This window comes from Triticum aestivum, chromosome 7D (assembly GCF_018294505.1).
Source record: "Triticum aestivum cultivar Chinese Spring chromosome 7D, IWGSC CS RefSeq v2.1, whole genome shotgun sequence".
NCBI classification, from domain to species: Eukaryota; Viridiplantae; Streptophyta; class Magnoliopsida; order Poales; family Poaceae; genus Triticum; species Triticum aestivum.
In genome coordinates this window covers 15,310,900-15,329,194 of record NC_057814.1, presented here as the reverse complement: position 1 = coordinate 15,329,194, position 18,295 = coordinate 15,310,900, and the positions used below count along the sequence as shown (strand labels likewise).

Sequence of the window (18,295 nt, the reverse complement as noted above, 5' to 3'; positions counted from 1 at the left end):
TGCAGTACAGTCTGAACTTTTTTATCTAATGACCAGTACATAGCTGTGAGCGCTTCCTGGCCATGGCTCTCACGCCCCGCATGCTGAGTGTGCCTTGGAGGGCGCTAGAGGCCAGTCTGGGAGAAAGCTTGCTAAAATTGCGGATATTGAATACATGCTAGCAAGATTCCTTCCAGGATCAATCTGAGTGGTTGAAAATTTTGATAGTAGGCTGGCTAAAATGTCAGACATTGATTGAATTAAACATAGCGTGCTTGAAGTTTTGTTTTTTGTTCTACCAACACAATAAATTGTGTCGAAAGTTGCGGCCTGTTACTAAATATTAGGGCTTTCCTTGATCGTCTTCCATATCATTGTTCTCCTGCGGTGCACTGCGTTTCATTTAGTTTTATACCCTTGTTTGATCTCCTATGGTGTTAACTGGGTTGTTATGCACCTAGAAATATTAGCTGAAGGGACACTGAGTTTCTGTATATATATAAGAATGGAAGTTCTCATGCGCTGACAGAATGTGATTGCTGCATGCAGGGACTGTGGCTCTCCGATGTTGGTCCTCGAGGATGCTCTCTGGCTTCCTCCTCTATGGATGGTGTGTGTGTTTTTGGATGAATAGAGTGATATTAAGAGCCTGCAACACTTTTGTGCAAGTGTAGAGTTTAATGGCGATCCTGTTGTGGTATGGCCACCAGTTTGTCAAGATGATGGTGTAGTGGCACTGCCAACACTTGGTTTTTGCATTGTCTTGGATCAACCGTAAAACATGTAGTTTTGTGAACTTGCTTCGGTTTCTGAATCTACACTTTGCGTTTTGAAAATGGAGGATCACCGAGTGTTGCCCATCGCTTGCACTTGTCCCATGTTTGTTTATTTTTCGTTCAGTGTCCGTCGGTTGAATGGTGATGGTTGTCGGAGTCTACTGTAAACATTCACTTTATTTTGGTATTAATCAGTGAACCAAGAGATTTGAGTTGAATGAATCCTTGCCCATGAATGTATGTTTTCTGCTCGGCAACTTCTCTTCACCAATATACTGCTTGTAAAATAGTGAAATGATTCGGCCATCTTGTGAGCACAGATTGATCATGGAGGCCTTGCATTTGTATTAATCATTGTTCGTCATTTTACACAGATAGATGGTATTAATCACTGGTTGCCATTTTACATAGCCAAGCAAACATGATGGAAGCAAAATATTTCCCATCATGTATCATATTTTTATATGTTTGACTACTTTAGGTGTTAACATCATACTTCTTATTTGCCAAAGTTACTTCTTGGTTGCAGCGAGCACCTGATAAGAGAATATTAACTATTGATGCTTAATTAGTTAACTAAGAGTATCGCCAATCTCAGGCAGTAGTTAATGGTCGTTCTATATTCGTTCTTCTGGAAATCTTTTTTCATTTTTCTTTTTCCTAATATTTAAAACTGTGTAAGCAGAAGATAATTACAAAGGGGGGAATGGAGTAAAAAAAAGAAAGAAAAGTATTTTTTTAGGGTAAAGAAAGGAAGGATCACAAGTTCACATCCCTGATTGGTGTAGGTGCAACTAGGCTATGGGCTAGAGATATGATCAATCCCCTCACATGCAATGCATCTTGTTTGAGGCCCAGTTCGTGTAGGGTAACGCAGCAGAAAACAAAAATTTTCGACCTACGCACCAGCCCAGGACCACTATGGAGACTGCATACAAGGTTTGATCATTTTCGTTACCGACTCGTAGCGCAGCGGAAGTAGAGTCGATGACGATCGGCGGTGCAGATCCCCGCAGCTAGGATTTACAACCTCCCAACCGCGAGGATGTATACCCTCATTCGCCCCACAGACAGCCCTCCGGGAGGCGGTCGGACAGTCCCCCGGACGGTGTCGCGGACAGCCTTTCGGGAGGACCTTCGAAACTCGGACAGCCCTTCGGGAGGCACTCACAAACTATGACCGAAACTACGATCTCTCTACAGAGTTGCACACATACGGTGTCGTCTATCCGGCAGGGCCTCACCGTCCAGAACTAGTTTCCATCAGAACCCAGACAGCCTTTCGGCTCTACGAAACTATTTCGTGGGAGGGAGAGAAGAAAGGCAGATCATGCATGCCATGTGTGTGAGAGTTGGAGTCAGGATGGAGAGCTCCTCTCCACCTCCTTATATAGTGGTGGAAGGCGTGAGGAGGGGGCTGAAATTCAACCCATCGCCAGCTGCCCTCATTCATGGCGCTGTAGAGCGCGCCGCTCCACATTGAAGGCGGCTCAGGGCGGACGCGACCTCTCACTGCCTCCGTCATTGAAGCGACGCGCCGGGTGAGGACACCGCCCGTTGCACGCCCGGCAGAACACACCTCCTCCCCGCAGACAAGCGCCACCATTAAACCCGCGTGGAAGCCGACGAACCAACCCCGGCCACACGTCCGTTCACGAGCGGCTGGCATTAAATGCAACGCCAGGCAAGCTCCTCCCGTCCGCCCTCTATTTAAACGAGGCCATTGGCCGGGCAAGAACCGCAGCACCAAGTCCACTCTCAATCTCCTCCTTCTCCACCCTTCGATGGCATCCTACGAGCAGGAACAACAGTTCTCCAGCATAAAAGCCGGCTGGGTGGCCCGCCGGATACGAGCGAGGAAGCTCGCTGCTTCACCTCCCATGCCTACCCTGATGGAGCAATGTGTCTCCCCAACCCAGCGCGTGGTTCAGCAACTCGCCGCTCCAAGCCAGCTCGCGGAGGAGTGGCGGGTTGCTCCAGGCCGGCATGGCGGGGAGCAGGACGGCACGGGCGTCGGCACTACCATCGACGACGCCACGTCGTACTGCACCTCCAGTTCCCACGACCGCGCCATCCGTCGTTGACGCGCGCAGGCAGAGAATGAAGCAGGCTGCGTGACGGCGCAGATCGACGAGTCGGCAGACAGCGTGTCCGCGTCCCCCGCCAACATCGAGGAAAAGTAGAACACGGGAGGCCGCCGCTGCTTGGGTCCCATGAAGGCCACCGCCGGCGTACACAGCCGGTGTCTTGCCCTCTCGCCGGCCACCGCGTTCCCTTACCCAAAACCCAACCATGGTCCATGCAGCGTAGGGACCCCTCCCCTTCCGCTGAAGCATCAGGCGGCGGGTTCACTGTCGGTCATGGGGACGACGTTGTAGACCCGCTATGATCCAGTTCTCTTGGTTCATGGCCGGCCACCAGAAGCGGATGCCGGCATATTTCTTCTTTGAATTACCATGTGGTCATGTCCGCTACAGATAGCACCAAATATATTTTGTGTACACATAGTATAATCCAAGTGATCTTTGTATCATTTTGTTGTCGAGTAAAAAAAAGATACTATACGTACTACTAGTATGTTTGATGCGCAAAAAAAGATGGAATTTATGTAAACCACGAGTGAAGATTTGTAATTTCCAGCGGCTGATTCATTACTAGCTAGTCAAGGTGAAGCAGCACAATCAGAAATCTCAAAGGCACGTACAGCCAACTAAAAAGAGTAGCAAGTACAGAACCCAGCCACGTACAGCCCCTCATATGCATCCTTGGTTAGCTCGACCGAGCATGATTGAAGCTCCATAATCATCATGCTTTCAGAGATTTTTTTTGACTGAAACTTCTTCAGTGTCACATACGTATATAGTGACAGTTGCCCGAAGGTTCAGAAAGACATGTCTCTGCTTTGTTGCCGCTGACAAATTTCAGAAACTGGACAGTACTGTAGGGTAACGCAGTAGAAAACAAAAAAAATTCCGACCTACGCACCAGCCCAGGACCACTATGGAGACTGCATACAAGGTTTGATCATATTCGTTACCGACTCGTAGCGTAGCGGAAGTAGAGTCGATGACGATCGGCGGTGCAGATCCCCGCAGCTAGGATTTACAGCCTCCCAACCGCGAGGATGTGTACCCTCATCCGCCCCTCGGACAGCCCTCCGGGAGGCGGTCGGACAGTCCCCCAGACGGTGTCACGGACAGCCCTTCGGGAGGACCATTGAAACTCGGACAGTCACTCGGACAGCCCTTCGGGAGGACCCTCGAAACTCGGACAGTCACTCGGACAGCCCTTCGGGAGGCACTCACGAACTAAGACCGAAACTACGATCTCTCTACAAAGTTGCACACATACGGTGTCAGCTATCCGGCAGGGCTTCGCCGTCCAGAACTAGTTCCTGCCGAAACCCAGACAGCCTTTCAGCTCTACGAAAAACTCTTTTCGTGGGAGGGAGAGAGAGCTAGCAAAGCATAGCATGTGCATGTGAGATCCAAGGATGGAGAGTTGGCAGCCCATTCACCTCCTATTTATAGGAAAACCAAGGGGTAGTGTGCCTCCACAATTTTACAAAAAACTCCCATGCAATATTTTGATTTTTAATTTTCTGAATTATTTGATGATTTAGTCTCTAATCACCCCTCTTAACTACTCAAGTGTGGATCACTCATTCCAAATCGTCTAACTTCACGTCCGGGCTGAGCACGCTTAACTTCGGAGTTCTATTCCCTCTACTTTCCAAGTCTGCACTTGTTGTTTTCCTGACAAATGTAAGCTGACAATCCTATTAACCCTCAGCAGTTTAGCTTGAGCATTAGGTCACACGTTCACCGTTTGAGTTTGAAACTATTATTCTAAAAAACAGTAATTATATGTAACACTAATATTTTTTGACCACAGTTTGACCAGATTTGACCAAAATTCAAAAAATTGAAATAATTATTTAGTAACACTAATATTCTTGAATAATTATGTAGTAACATTAATACTTCTTGAATAAGTAGTTTGACCATAGTTTGACCAGATTTAACTAAAAAAACTAAAATTTGAGCATATCTTTTTTTCCTTTTGGAATTTGAGGATTCTAAAAAATTGCAAACAGACCGTAGGCTGTCAAAATCGTATGCGGATTTTCGTGCTGAATTTTTTGATATATTATACGTTTTTTTGACATCGTATGCAAAAGTTATAGCTGTTTTACATTTTCCCTACACTTTTTGCAAAACATGTCCAAATTGGAGTTTCCAAATTTTCCTAACTAGTAGATGTAGTACTATAACTACCGCTCGAAGGATTTTATTTTTTGAAGTTTTTATCATTTTCTTTTGATTTTTTCAAAACTGAAATGGCGATTAGGGGGGGGGGGGTGGGGTAGAGTTTGAAAATTGCCCTATAGTCCCGGTTTGTGTCTCCAACCGGGACTATAGGTCAGACCCCTTTAGTACCGGTTCGTTCCATGAACCGGTACTAAAGGTTAGCCCTTTAGTCCCGGTTCATGGCACGGACCGGTACTAAAGGTGATCGTTGGGCCCCGGCCTGACGCCAGCCTGCCACCACCCCTTTAGTACCGGTTCGTGGCACGATCCCGGTACTAAAGGTTCAACACGAACCGGCATTAATGCATAGTCGTTCGAACCGGCACTAATGGTACCATTAGTACCGGACCAAAATCAAACCGGGACTACTGTGTCTCACATTAGGTCCTTTTTCTACTAGTGGCAAGTCACCGAAATGAAGGCCACCGTGACAGTGCACATGAGTAAGGCGGCCAGGTTCAAGGTGCCGGCATCGTTCAGACTCATCGGTGCCGTGCAGGTCACCAACTACCACCACAGTGAGATGTTGCTGGGGGACATCTAGGTCTTCCCCACCGGCCAGGAGGAGTCCGCCGTCACGTTCCACCGCAACTCCTGGATCGACCCCTCACACTGCAGCCCTGACAAGCGTGTTTTCTTTCCCGCGGTCCGTCAACTAATTAACTATCCAATCAGTCTTTATTTACATATAAATGAGGTCCTTGTTTTTTGAGTTGAAAACACCATTGATCACTTAACCTTTTTTTAATTCATTGATCCCCTTAACTTTTTCCTTTTTTGAAATTCACTGATCCCTTAACAGATTTAGCATGTATATATGTGTGTGGTGCAGTGCTCGTACCTTCCTTCGCAGACGCCCAAGGGCGTCGTGGGGTTGCGCAAGCGCGAGCTCGAGGTCCTCCGTGGCAATGGCTGTGGCGAGCGCAAGGCTCACGACCGCATCTATGACTATGACGTGTACAATGACCTAGGCAACCCAGACGACGATAAGAACCCCACCACGCGGCCTGTGCTCGGTGGCAAGGAGCACCCCTACCCGCGACGCTGCCGCACGGGCCGTCCTCGCAGCAAGCAAGACCCATTTGCGGAGGAGAGGAATCACACGGACCACATCTACGTGCCCCGGGACAAGGCCTCACTAGTAGGAAAAGGGGCTTTTATCCCGGTTTGTAAGGGCCTTTTGTCCCGGTTTTCGAACCGGGACTAAAGGGTCGTTACTAAAGCCCTAACCCTTTAGTCCCGGTTCTTACACGAACCGGGACAGAAGGTCCTCCACGTGGCCGCTGCTGCCAGCCCAGGCGGGGGGGCCTTTGGTCCCGGTTGGTTCCACCAACCGGGACCAATAGGCAGGGCCTTTGTCCCGGTTGGTGTCACCAACCGGGACCAATAGGCATCCACGCGTCAGCATTTCAGGGGCTGGGGTTTTGTTTTTTTAAGGGGGGGGGGGGTTGGGGGGTTTTGGGGGGTTAATTTAGGTGTTTCATATATTGTGTTAGCTAGCTAATTAATAGAGAGAAGTGTCCTCTCTTATCTCCGTGCTTGGTCGACGCTACGTACTATATACGTATGGAGAGGACTAGACACGCTAGCTAGTAAGCAGATGAAGGAAACAGAAGATCGTCATGAACATATGCATACAGAGAGAAGTGATATCGACCACCTCTCCTTCTCCGAGAGATTGGTCGAACAACAAGTTCTCGTATATCTATCTGACACTACCGGCTACATATATACAATAATTATCTCTTACAATATAATCTCCTAATTAAATTGTAAGAACACAGGGTCCACATAGTATTCTCCGTTTTCAGCGATCACGGGGTCAAGGAAGAATGCCGCCAATTCCTCTTGAATTGCTCGCATACGATCTTCTGCTAGGAGTTCATCCCGCATCCGAAACATCTAATTTGAAGAAGGGGTCAGTACATATATATATGAATAAATGAAACTCGACACAAATGATGGTAATAAAATAAAATTGTGAATATTATTGCTAGGGTTTGGGTGTCCTCGAGAGTTTTGGTCGAGCGAGAGGGCCGGGGGGTGCTCCCGTGGTATAAGTTATCACGGTCGAGAGGGGGTATAAATATCGACCATCCATCATGTCGAAGTTATCTGGGAGGGAGTTCTATATATCGACAACGACGACATACATACATGGGAAAATAATGTTATCGGGGAGGGGGTATATCGACCCCCCCCCCACGTGTTGAAGTTATCGGGAGGGGGTTATATCGACAATGACGACATACGTACATGGGAAAATAATATTATCGGGGAGGGGGTATATCGACCCCCCCTCGTGTTGAAGTTATCGGGAGAGGGGTATATCGACGACGACAAGCCCGATAAAACATAAGAAAACGAAGAAGAAATAAAAAGAGGAGAAGAAGAAAAGGAATAGAGGAGAAGATCGAAGAAAAAAAAGAAGAAAAAAAAGAGGAGAAGAAGAAAGGAATAGAGGAGAGAAGAAGAAAAAATAGAATTTTTTCTTTTTTTTCTTCTTCTCTTCTATTCCTTTCTTCCTCTCCTCTTCTTTTTCTTCTTTTTTCCTCTTCTTATTTATTTCTCCTCTTCTTCCTCTCCCCTTCTTCTCCTTTCTTCCTCTTCTTATTTTCCTTTTTCCTCTCATTCATAAAAAATGTTCAAATAGAAAATTTCGAAAAAGAGTAAAGGTTTTGCCTAATGCATTGTTCATATTTCATCATGTTCTATGAACAAAAAAAATCATATTTCATCCACATCCATGCATACATCATATATGTGATCATCTATGAGAAAAACATCATATTCTATCAAAAAATCATTACATATATATATGAACAAAAACAATTATGATAACAAGCATATATATAAAAACAAGCATATATATGAAAAAAACAAGCATATATATGAAAAAATGCTATTGAGGGCGCCGGCCGGACCATGGTGAGGAGGACCGCGGGGTCGGTGGCGAGGATGGCGACGGGGCAGTGGGCGCGCGCTCGGGGTAGGGGGCGACGGCGGCGAAGGGCGGGGCAGGGCGACAGCGACGACGGGGACGGGCCGGGGCGGCGCGCGTCGGGGCAGGGGCGCGGCTGACGGCGAGGGTGCGGGCAACGGCGGGCGACGGCGACGACGGGCACGGGCGACGGCGACGGCGGGGGCGGCGGGCGGCGTCGGCGTCGTCGGGGCGGCAACTGCAAGGTGAGAGTGAAAATTTCCTAAGTGTGAACTTATATAGCAAAGCCTTTAGTCCCGGTTCGTGGCACCAACCGGGACTAAAGGTGGGCATTAGTCCCGGTTGGTGCCACCAACTGGGACCAAAGGCCTCTTTTCAGCAGCCCAAAGGACGGGAAGCGGCGGCCTTTGGTCCCGGTTGGTGGCACCAACCAGGACTAAAGGGGGGGCATTGGTCCCGGTTGGTGCCACGAACCGGGACCAAAGGGTGGCATTGGTCCCGGTTCGTGCCACCAACCGGGACCAATGGCCTTGCATAGGGGCGTGGTGGTGGGAGTTTAGTCCCACCTCGCTAGCTGAGAGAGAGTTGCACCTGTTTATAAGGTGCGGTGCGCCTGAGCTGTCGAGCTCCTCTCTAAAGCAGGCTTACGGGCCTAACCTCTCCGTACATGCCTGTGGGCCTACTGGGCCTTCTGCGGGCCTGAATCCTGGCCCATGGATGGGTTTCTAGTCGTATTCAGGCCGTGGTGGCCCAGTAGGTGGCATAATTTTTATTTTTTGCCTTTTTTTGTTTTCTTTTTTGCTTTATTTATTTTGTTTTGTTTCTACTTACAACAAAAAACTTATTTATTTTATTTTATTTTGTTTCTAATTACTTATTTATTTTACTTTATGATAATTCTTTTTGCTATTAAAGTTTCTAACAAAAAAAGTTCTTTATGAAAATTATTTTTGCTTCCAATGATTTTGAACAGAAAATACTTCGATAATTTTAGTTGCATCAATTTTATATAATTTTAGTTTCAATAATACTAGAGGTTCCTTATAATGTTTTGAACAGAAATACTTTGATAATTTTAGTTTCATAAATTTTATTTATGTTATTAAAGTTTATTTTATTTTGTTTCTACTTATATATTTTATTAAAGTTTATATTATTTTGTTTCTAATTACTTATTTATTTTATTTGTTATTTTTCATGCACCATTTTTCATGCATTTACTGATTATTTTGAGCTATAAGACCCTAAAATTGAAAAGCATTTTAAATTAACTCTGAAAAGGTTGAAAGTTGGCATGGTATCATCATTTCATCCACATAGCATGTGCAAGAAAGTTGAGAGGGTTACGGCAAAAACTGGATGCACTTCGTGTACAAAACTGACAATCTCTTTCGAAGTATCAGGATTTCATACGGAAACTCGTCTGTTACAAAGGGATTTCATTTTTTAAAAATTATTTGAACTCCTGACTTTTTGTGTGTTCAAAATACACCATTCAAAGCCACATCATCAATTTTCAACCCTTTCTGACTTCATTTGTTATTTTTCATGCATTTACTAATTATTTTGAGCTATAAGACCCTAAAATTGAAAAGCATTTCAAATGAACTCTGAAAAGGTTGAAAGTTGGCATGGTATCATCATTTCATCCACATAGCATGTGCAAGAAAGTTGAGAGGGTTACGGCAAAAACTAGATGCACTTCGTGTACAAAACGGACAATGCTATCATACTCGTCTGTTACAAAGTTGGCATGGTATCATCATAATAGTTGCGGGAGAAAGTCTTCACTTTTTCTTCGCTTGTGTCAGTTGCTTATTGCGCCGTAACCATGGATAATCTTCATCGTTTATCAGGATGCTTGGGTCAGCCTTGACTTTGAAGGGAGGAATTTCATGAAACTTTTCATAATCTTCAGACATGTCTGTCTTGCCCTCCACTCCCACAATGTCCCTTTTTCCTGAAAGAACTATGTGGCGCTTTGGCTCATCGTATGATGTATTCGCTTCCTTATCTTTTCTTTTTCTCGGTCTGGTACACATGTCCTTCACATAGATAACCTGTGCCACATCATTGGCTAGGATGAATGGTTCGTCAGTGTACCCAAGATTGTTCAGATCCACTGTTGTCATTCCGTACTGTGGGTCTACCTGTACCCCGCCTCCTGACAGATTGACCCATTTGCACTTAAACAAAGGGACCTTAAAATCATGTCCGTAGTCAAGTTCCCATATGTCCATTATGTAACCATAATATGTGTCCTTTCCCCTCTCGGTTGCTGCATCAAAGCGGACACCGCTGTTTTGGTTGGTGCTCTTTTGATCTTGGGCGATCGTATAAAATGTATTCCCATTTATCTCGTATCCTTTGTAAGTCAATACAGTCGAAGATGGTCCCCTGGACAACGAGTACAACTCATCACAAACAGTGGTGTCACCTCTGAGACGTGTTTCCAACCAACTACTGAAAGTCCTGATGTGTTCACATGTAATCTAGTCGTCACACTGCTCCGGGTGTTTGGAGCGCAGACTGTTCTTGTGTTCATCGACATACGGGGTCACCAAGGTAGAGTTCTGTAGAACTGTGTAGTGTGCTTGAGACCAAGAATATCCGTCCCTGCATATTATTGAGTCCCCTCCAAGCGTGCCTTTTCCAGTCAGTCTCCCCTCATACCGCGATTTAGGGAGACCTATCTTTTTAAGGCCAGGAATGAAGTCAACACAAAACCCAATGACATCCTCTGTTTGATGGCCCATGGAGATGCTTCCTTCTGGCCTAGCGCGGTTACGGACATATTTCTTTAGGACTCCCATGAACCTCTCAAAGGGGAACATATTGTGTAGAAATACGGGCCCCAGAATGACAATCTCGTCGACTAGATGAACTAGGACGTGTGTCATGATATCGAAGAAGGATGGTGGGATCACCAGCTCAAAACTGACAAGACATTGCGCCACATCACTCCTTAGCCTTGGTATGATTTCTGGATCGATCACCTTCTGAGAGATTGCATTGAGGAATGCACATAGCTTCACAATGGCTAATCGGACGTTTTCCGGTAGAAGCCCCCTCAATGCAACCGGAAGCAGTTGCGTCATAATCACGTGGCAGTCATGAGACTTTAGGTTCTGGAACTTTTTCTCTGGCATATTTATTATTCCCTTTATATTCGACGAGAAGCCAGTCGGGACATTCATACTGAGCAGGCATTCAAAGAAGATTTCTTTCTCTTCTTTTGTAAGAGCATAGCTGGCAGGACCTTCATACTGCTTCGGAGGCATGCCGTCTTTTTCGTGCAAACGTTGCAGGTCCTCCCGTGTCTCAGGTGTATCTTTTGTCTTCCCATACACGCCCAACAAGCCTAGCAGGTTCACGCAAAGGTTCTTCGTCACGTGCATCACGTCGATTGAAGAGCGGACCTCTACCTCTTTCCAGCAGGGTAGGTCCCAAAATATAGATTTCTTCTTCCACATGGGTGCGTGTCCCTCAGCGTCATTCGGAACAGCTAGTCCGCCGGGACCCTTTCCAAAGATTACGTGTAAATCATTGACCATAGCAAGTACATGATCACCGGTACGCATGGCGGGCTTCTTCCGGTGATCTGCCTCGCCTTTGAAATGCTTGCCTTTCTTTCGACATTGATGGTTGGTCGGAAGAAATCGACGATGGCCCAGGTACACATTCTTCCTGCATTTGTCCAGGTATATACTTTCAGTGTCATCTAAACAGTGCGTGCATGTGTGGTATCCCTTGTTTGTCTGTCCTGAAAGGTTACTGAGAGCGGGCCAATCGTTGATGGTTACAAACAGCAATGCGTGCAGGTTAAATTCCTCCTGTTTGTGCTCATCCCACGTACGTACACCGTTTCCATTCCACAGCTGTAAAAGTTTTTCAACTACTGGCCTTAGGTACACATCAATGTCGTTGCCGGGTTGCTTAGGGCCTTGGATGAGAACTGGCATCATAATGAACTTCCGGTTCATGCACATCCAAGGAGGAAGGTTATACATACATAGAGTCACAGGCCAGGTGCTGTGATTGCTGCTCTGCTCCCCGAAAGGATTAATGCCATCCGCGCTTAAACCAAACCATACGTTCCTTGGGTCAGCTGCAAACTCAGCCCAGTACTTTTCTCGATTTTTCTCCACTGCGACCCGTCAGCGTGTGCTCTCAACTTCCCGTCTTTCTTACGGTCCTCACTGTGCTATCGCATCAACTTGGCATGCTCTTCGTTTCTGAACAGACGTTTCAACCGTGGTATTATAGGAGCATACCACATCACCTTTGTAGGAACCCTCTTCCTGGGGGGCTCGCCGTCAACATCACCAGGGTCATCTCGTCTGATCTTATACCGCAATGCACCGCATACCGGGCATGCGTTCAGATCCTTGTACGCACCGCGGTAGAGGATGCAGTCATTAGGGCATGCATGTATCTTCTGCACCTCCAATCCTAGAGGGCATACGACCTTCTTTGCTGCGTATGTACTGTCGGGCAATTCGTTATCCTTTGGAAGCTTCTTCTTCAATATTTTTAATAGCTTCTCAAATCCTTTGTCAGGCACATCATTCTCTGCCTTCCACTGTAGCAATTCCAGTACGGTACCGAGCTTTGTGTTGCCATCTTCGCAATTGGGGTACAACCCTTTTTTGTGATCCTCTAACATGCGATCGAACTTCAGCTTCTCCTTTTGACTTTCGCATTGCGTCCTTGCATCGACAATGACCCGGCGGAGATCATCATCATCGGGCACTGGTTCCTCTTGATCTTCAGCAGCTTCCCCCCTTGCAGCATCATTGGGCACATCGTCTGGTTCCTCTTGATCTTCGGCAGCTTCCCCCATTGCAGCATCACCGTATTCAGGGGGCACATAGTTGTCATCGTCCTCTTCTTCTTCGCCGTCTTCCATCATAACCCCTATTTCTCCATGCCTCGTCCAAACATTATAGTGTGGCATAAAACCCTTGTAAAGCAGGTGGGTGTGAAGGATTTTCCGGTCAGAGTAAGACTTCGTATTCCCACATATAGGGCATGGACAACACATAAAACCATTCTGCTTGTTTGCCTCAGCCACTTCGAGAAAATCATGCACGCCCTTAATGTACTCGGAGGTGTGTCTGTCACCGTACATCCATTGCCGGTTCATCTTTGTGTATTATATATAATTAAGTGTGTCAAAAACCATTACAGAACATCATGAATAGATAATTAAGTGACCAAATTAATAAAAGTTCATCATCACATTAAAACCAAAGTACATACATAGTTCTCATCTAACAACATATATATAGCTCTCCAGAGCATCTAATTAATTAAACCATACATTGAAACTATGTAAAACATTTCAATGCGAAAACAAATGCGATCATAATCGCAACCAAGGTAGCAATTGATCCAACGGCATAATGATAACAAGCCTCGGTATGAATGGCATATTTTCTAATCTTTCTAATCTTCAAGCGCATTGCATCCATCTTGATCTTGTGATCATCGACGACATCCGCAACATGCAACTCCAATATCATCTTCTCCTCCTCAATTATTTTTATTTTTTCCTTCAAGTAATTGTTTTCTTCTTCAACTAAATTTAACCTCTCGACAATAGGGTCGGTTAGAATTTCCGGTTCAACCACCTCCTAGATAAATAAAATCTATGTCACGTTCGTCGGCATATTTTTCATAAACAATAAATGAACCAAATAGTTATAAAAAGATAATATATACCACATCCGAATCATAGACAGGACGAGGGCCGACGGGGGCGGATACCAAAACCATCGCACTATGTAATAAGGAGGAATAATAAAAGTAACAAAGTTACACAAGTATCTATCTAAAGTAAGAATTTTTTTTCTTTCAGAAAGAAGATAAGAACAAGAGGCTCACCACGGTGGTGCTGGCGACGAGATCGGCGCGGACGATCGACGGCGGTGAAGACGGGGACGGGACGTGACGGACCGCTAAACCTAGACAAATCTCGGGGAAAATGGAGCTCGGAGGTCGAGTTTCGAGAGGAGAAAGATTAACTAGTGTGGCTCAGACATTTCATCGAACACCTCATGTGCATAGGAGGTGAGCTAGAGCACCCAAATGCCCTCCCCTCGCCGGCCAGAAAAAACAGAGCACTGTGGAGTGCTCTGTTGTGGCGATGGGGTATATATAGGCAACTCATTGGTCCCGGTTCGTGGCACCAACCGGGACTAAAGGCCTTTGGTCCCGGTTGGTGCCACGAACCAGGACCAATGCCCCCCTTTAGTCCCGGTTGGTGGCACCAACCGGGACCAAAGGCCTTGTGCTGCCCCGCGTCAAAAGTTTAGTCCCACCTCGCTAGTTGAGAGAGCTCGAGAGTGGTTTATAAGCGCTGCTGCGCCCACCCTCTCGAGCTCCTCTCAACTGCAGGCTTTCGGGCCTAACCGTTCTCTTTGCCTGTGGGGCCTACTGGGCCTTCTGCGGGCCTGAATCCTGGCCCATGGATGGGTTTCAAGTCGTATTCAGGCCGTGGTGGCCCAGTAGGTGGCATAATTTTTTTTCTCTGTTTTTTGTTTTCTCTTTTGCTTTATTTATTTTGTTTTGTTTCTACTTACAACAAAAAACTTATTTATTTTATTCCATTTTGTTTCTAATTACTTATGTATTTTACTTTATTTATTTTATTTTTATTTATTTTACTGCCGCTATTTTTATTTAATTTATTAAGGTTTATTTATTTTAGTTACTATAGTTTATTTTATTTTATTTTATTAAGGTTTATTTATTTTATTTACTATAAAAAAATGAACATAGATGCGCCTATAGAGAAAATTCAACCTAAATTCATAATAAATTTCTATGAAATTCAAAGAAATTTACTGTGAATTTAGGTCAAATTCCCTGTATAAGGGCATCTATTTTCACTTTGAGAGGAGCTCAACAAGGCAGAGAGGGACGGGCTTATAAACAGGTGTGAGCACCCTTCGGTTGGCGAGGTGGGACTAAACTCTGACCGCTACTAGGACCAACCCTTTAATCCCGGTTTGTGGTATGAACCGGGACTAAAGGGTGAGCCTCTGGTCCCGGTTCAAGCCACCAACTGGGACCAATGGTGGTGGGCCAGGAGCGAGGCCCATTGGTCCCGGTTTGTCCCACCAACCGGGACCAACGGGGCCGGACGAACCGGGACCAATGCCCCCACGAGGCCCGGTAGGCCCCTGGCCGCACGAACCGGGACCAATGCTCACATTAGTCCCGGTTCGTGACTGAATCGGGACTAATGTGAATATTGCCCTGTGAGCAAAGCCCAGTTTTCTACTAGTGCCTTCGGTGAGCGCAAGACGGGAGCGTTTGAAACAAAGAAGTTCATGTCAGTGTTGCACGCCTTGACCATGGGCCTAAAGACGGCCCGACACAAGAGCCAGAGCTTCCCCTCCTTGTCGGCCATTGAGAAACTGTACGACGACAACTTCAGGAACCAGCCGGTGCAGCCAGAAGGGGGGAAGCTCAGGTTGGTCATCGATTTGATTGAGACCGAGCTGCTCCACCTCTTCAAGCTCGAAGGGGCCGCGTTCCTCGAGGAGATACGCAGAGTCTTCAAGTTTGAAACTCCCGAGATTCATGACAGTATGTACACCAGAGATTCATTTAAGGCCACACACGTACATCATGCTTGCTTAATGGATCGATAATTGCTGTTGCCTAATTAGTAGACTTGTTGGAAATGCAGGGGACAAGTTTGCTTGGTTCAGAGACGAGGAATTCGCGCGACAAACCATCGCAGAGTTATAAATAAAGCCAGTAGTCACGGTATGTTGCCATTATACTGGCTTTATTTATAACTCTGGCACTCTGCCTTTTCTCTAAAAGCTAGCCACTGCAGTGCCTTTTTTCCTTCATTTTCCGGGAAAGGAACATTCTTCATTGATTGTTTTACTAATTTCCATATGAAAACTATACATGCAGGAATTTCCTATCAAGAGCAAGCTGGACGAGGCAACCTACGGCCCGGCAGACTCTCTGAGCACTGCAGTCTGCAGAGCTGATTGAAGAGCAGATCAGACGTGTCATGACAGCTGAGGAGGCCCGCGCTAACAAGAAGTTGTTCATGGTGGACTACCACGACTTGCTGCTGCCATACGTACACAAGGTCCGCAAGCTTGACGACACCACCTTGTACGGCTCGCGCACCCTCTTTTTCCTCACCGACGACGGCACGCTTCGGCCGATCGTCATCGAGCTGACCAGGCCCAAGTCCAAGCGCAAGCCGCAGTGGCGCCAGGTCTTCACACCTGGATGCGACGGCAGCGTCACGGGGTCCTGGCTGTGGCAGCTGGCCAAGGCCCATGTCCTGGCTCATGATGCCGGCGTCCACCAGCTCGTCAGCCACTGGCTGAGGACGCATGCCTGCACCGAGCCCTACATCATCACCGCCAACCGGCAGCTCAGCCAGATGCACCCCATCTACCGCCTGCTTCACCCGCACTTCCGATTCACCATGGAGATCAACGCGCATGCTCGTGAGTTGCTCATCGAAGGCACCTTCGCACCGGGGGAGTACTCCATGGAGCTCAGCTCTGTGGCTTACGACCAGAGTGGCGATTCGACATGGAGGCTCTGCCGGAAGACCTCATCCGGAGGGGCATGACGGTCAGAAGGGACGATGGCGAGCTGGAGCTGACCATAGAGGACTACCCCTATGCCAACGACGGCCTTCTTGTCTGGGACGCCATCAAGCACTGGGCGTTGACTTACGTCGAGCACTACTACCCGTGCACTGCGGACATCGTCGACGACGAGGAGCTTCAGGCTTGGTGGATGGAGGTGCGCACCAAAGGCCACGCCGACAAGCAGGATGAGCCATGGTGGCCCGAGTTGGACGACCACGAGAACCTGGCGCAAGCTCTGGCCACCATCATGTGGGTCACCTCAGCGCACCACGCTGCCGTCAACTTCGGGCAGTACCCCATGGCCGGGTATATCCCCAACCGCCCGACGCTCACCCGGAGGAACATGCCGACCGAGATGGGTGCCGATGACATGCGCGCATTTGTGGAGGCGCCGGAGAAGGTGTTGTTGGACACGTTCCCCTCCCAGTACCAGGCTGCCATAGTCCTTGCCATCTTGGACCTCCTATCGTCGCACTCGTCAGACGAGGAGTACATGGGAACGCACGAAGAGCCGTCATGGAAACAGGATGGGGCGATCAGGCAGGCATTTGAGGAGTTCAAGGAGAGGACTAGGGAGATCGTGGAGCAGGTGGACAATTGGAACAGTGACCCTGACCGAAAAAACCGGCACGGCGCTGGCATGGTGCCGTATGTGCTGCTCAGGCCGTCGGACGGTGATCCTACGGACGAGAAGATGGTGATGGAGATGGGAATCCCCAACAGCATCTCCATTTGAGCTGAGTTGACTGCGTGGCTGAACTAGCCGTAAATAAGCGTGTCTTCTAGTCTATTGGCCCAACGGTGGGTATAATGGGAATGGACACCAAAAATGCTAATAAAAGACACGAGGATACATGCTGCATGAGATAATCTCTTTTTAGAGTAACAAGATACTATAGAAACAAGGCAAAGATAAAAAATTATTGATCCATGCAAGTGGGGTGGCACAATGGTATAATGTTGTGCTGTATCACTTACACATGATTCGCAAGCTCCTATTGCGGTGATCATACTCTATATATGGAGAGGATTTGCGCTGACATGATCTTGTTTGCATGGGTGATGTGTACAATGCCCTTTATGTAGATGGTGTCAGAGGATTAATATACAATCTATTTTTTAACTTAAATATATTGCACCGAAAATTGCACTGAACTAATCTTCTAAAATCTTCCATGTGACGGGGTATTAAAAACCCAGAGATTTTTCTCCAATATAGGTTAAAAGTAGAGAAACATGTGTTACACATTCTCACAATAATCAGAAGCATCCAACCTTTTATTAAGAGACATGGCAAAGTGCATATTATATTTGTTATTTATCCAGGAAAACGATAACCAGTATATTGGAAAGACAACTAATGCGGACCGACGAGTGCAAAGTAAATTGCATTGCAAAACATGGTAGCCTTCTTGTTCCTCCAATCATGCGTCGCCTGTCGGAGATTGAAAATTGCACTGAACCAACAATAAAGGAAATGGACACCTACAAACAACTTCACCATACTAGGCTTTAAAACCCGCAATAGCCACTTGGCACCTGAGAAGAGATCCAGAAGTCGTTGAAGAAGCATCGGTTGGAGCATCCGCCCATGCACCCACACGGTATAGATTTGCAATCCATTACCATCGGTCTAGAGTGTTGGAGAAC

At 46.8% G+C, this 18,295-nt stretch overlaps 1 pseudogene; it reads left to right on the top strand.

Annotated features, from left to right (window-relative positions):
• The first annotated feature begins 5,480 nt into the window (after positions 1 to 5,480).
• On the top strand, positions 5,481 to 17,381 carry LOC123170624 (lipoxygenase 2.1, chloroplastic-like; annotated as a pseudogene).
• The last annotated feature ends 914 nt before the right edge of the window (positions 17,382 to 18,295 follow it).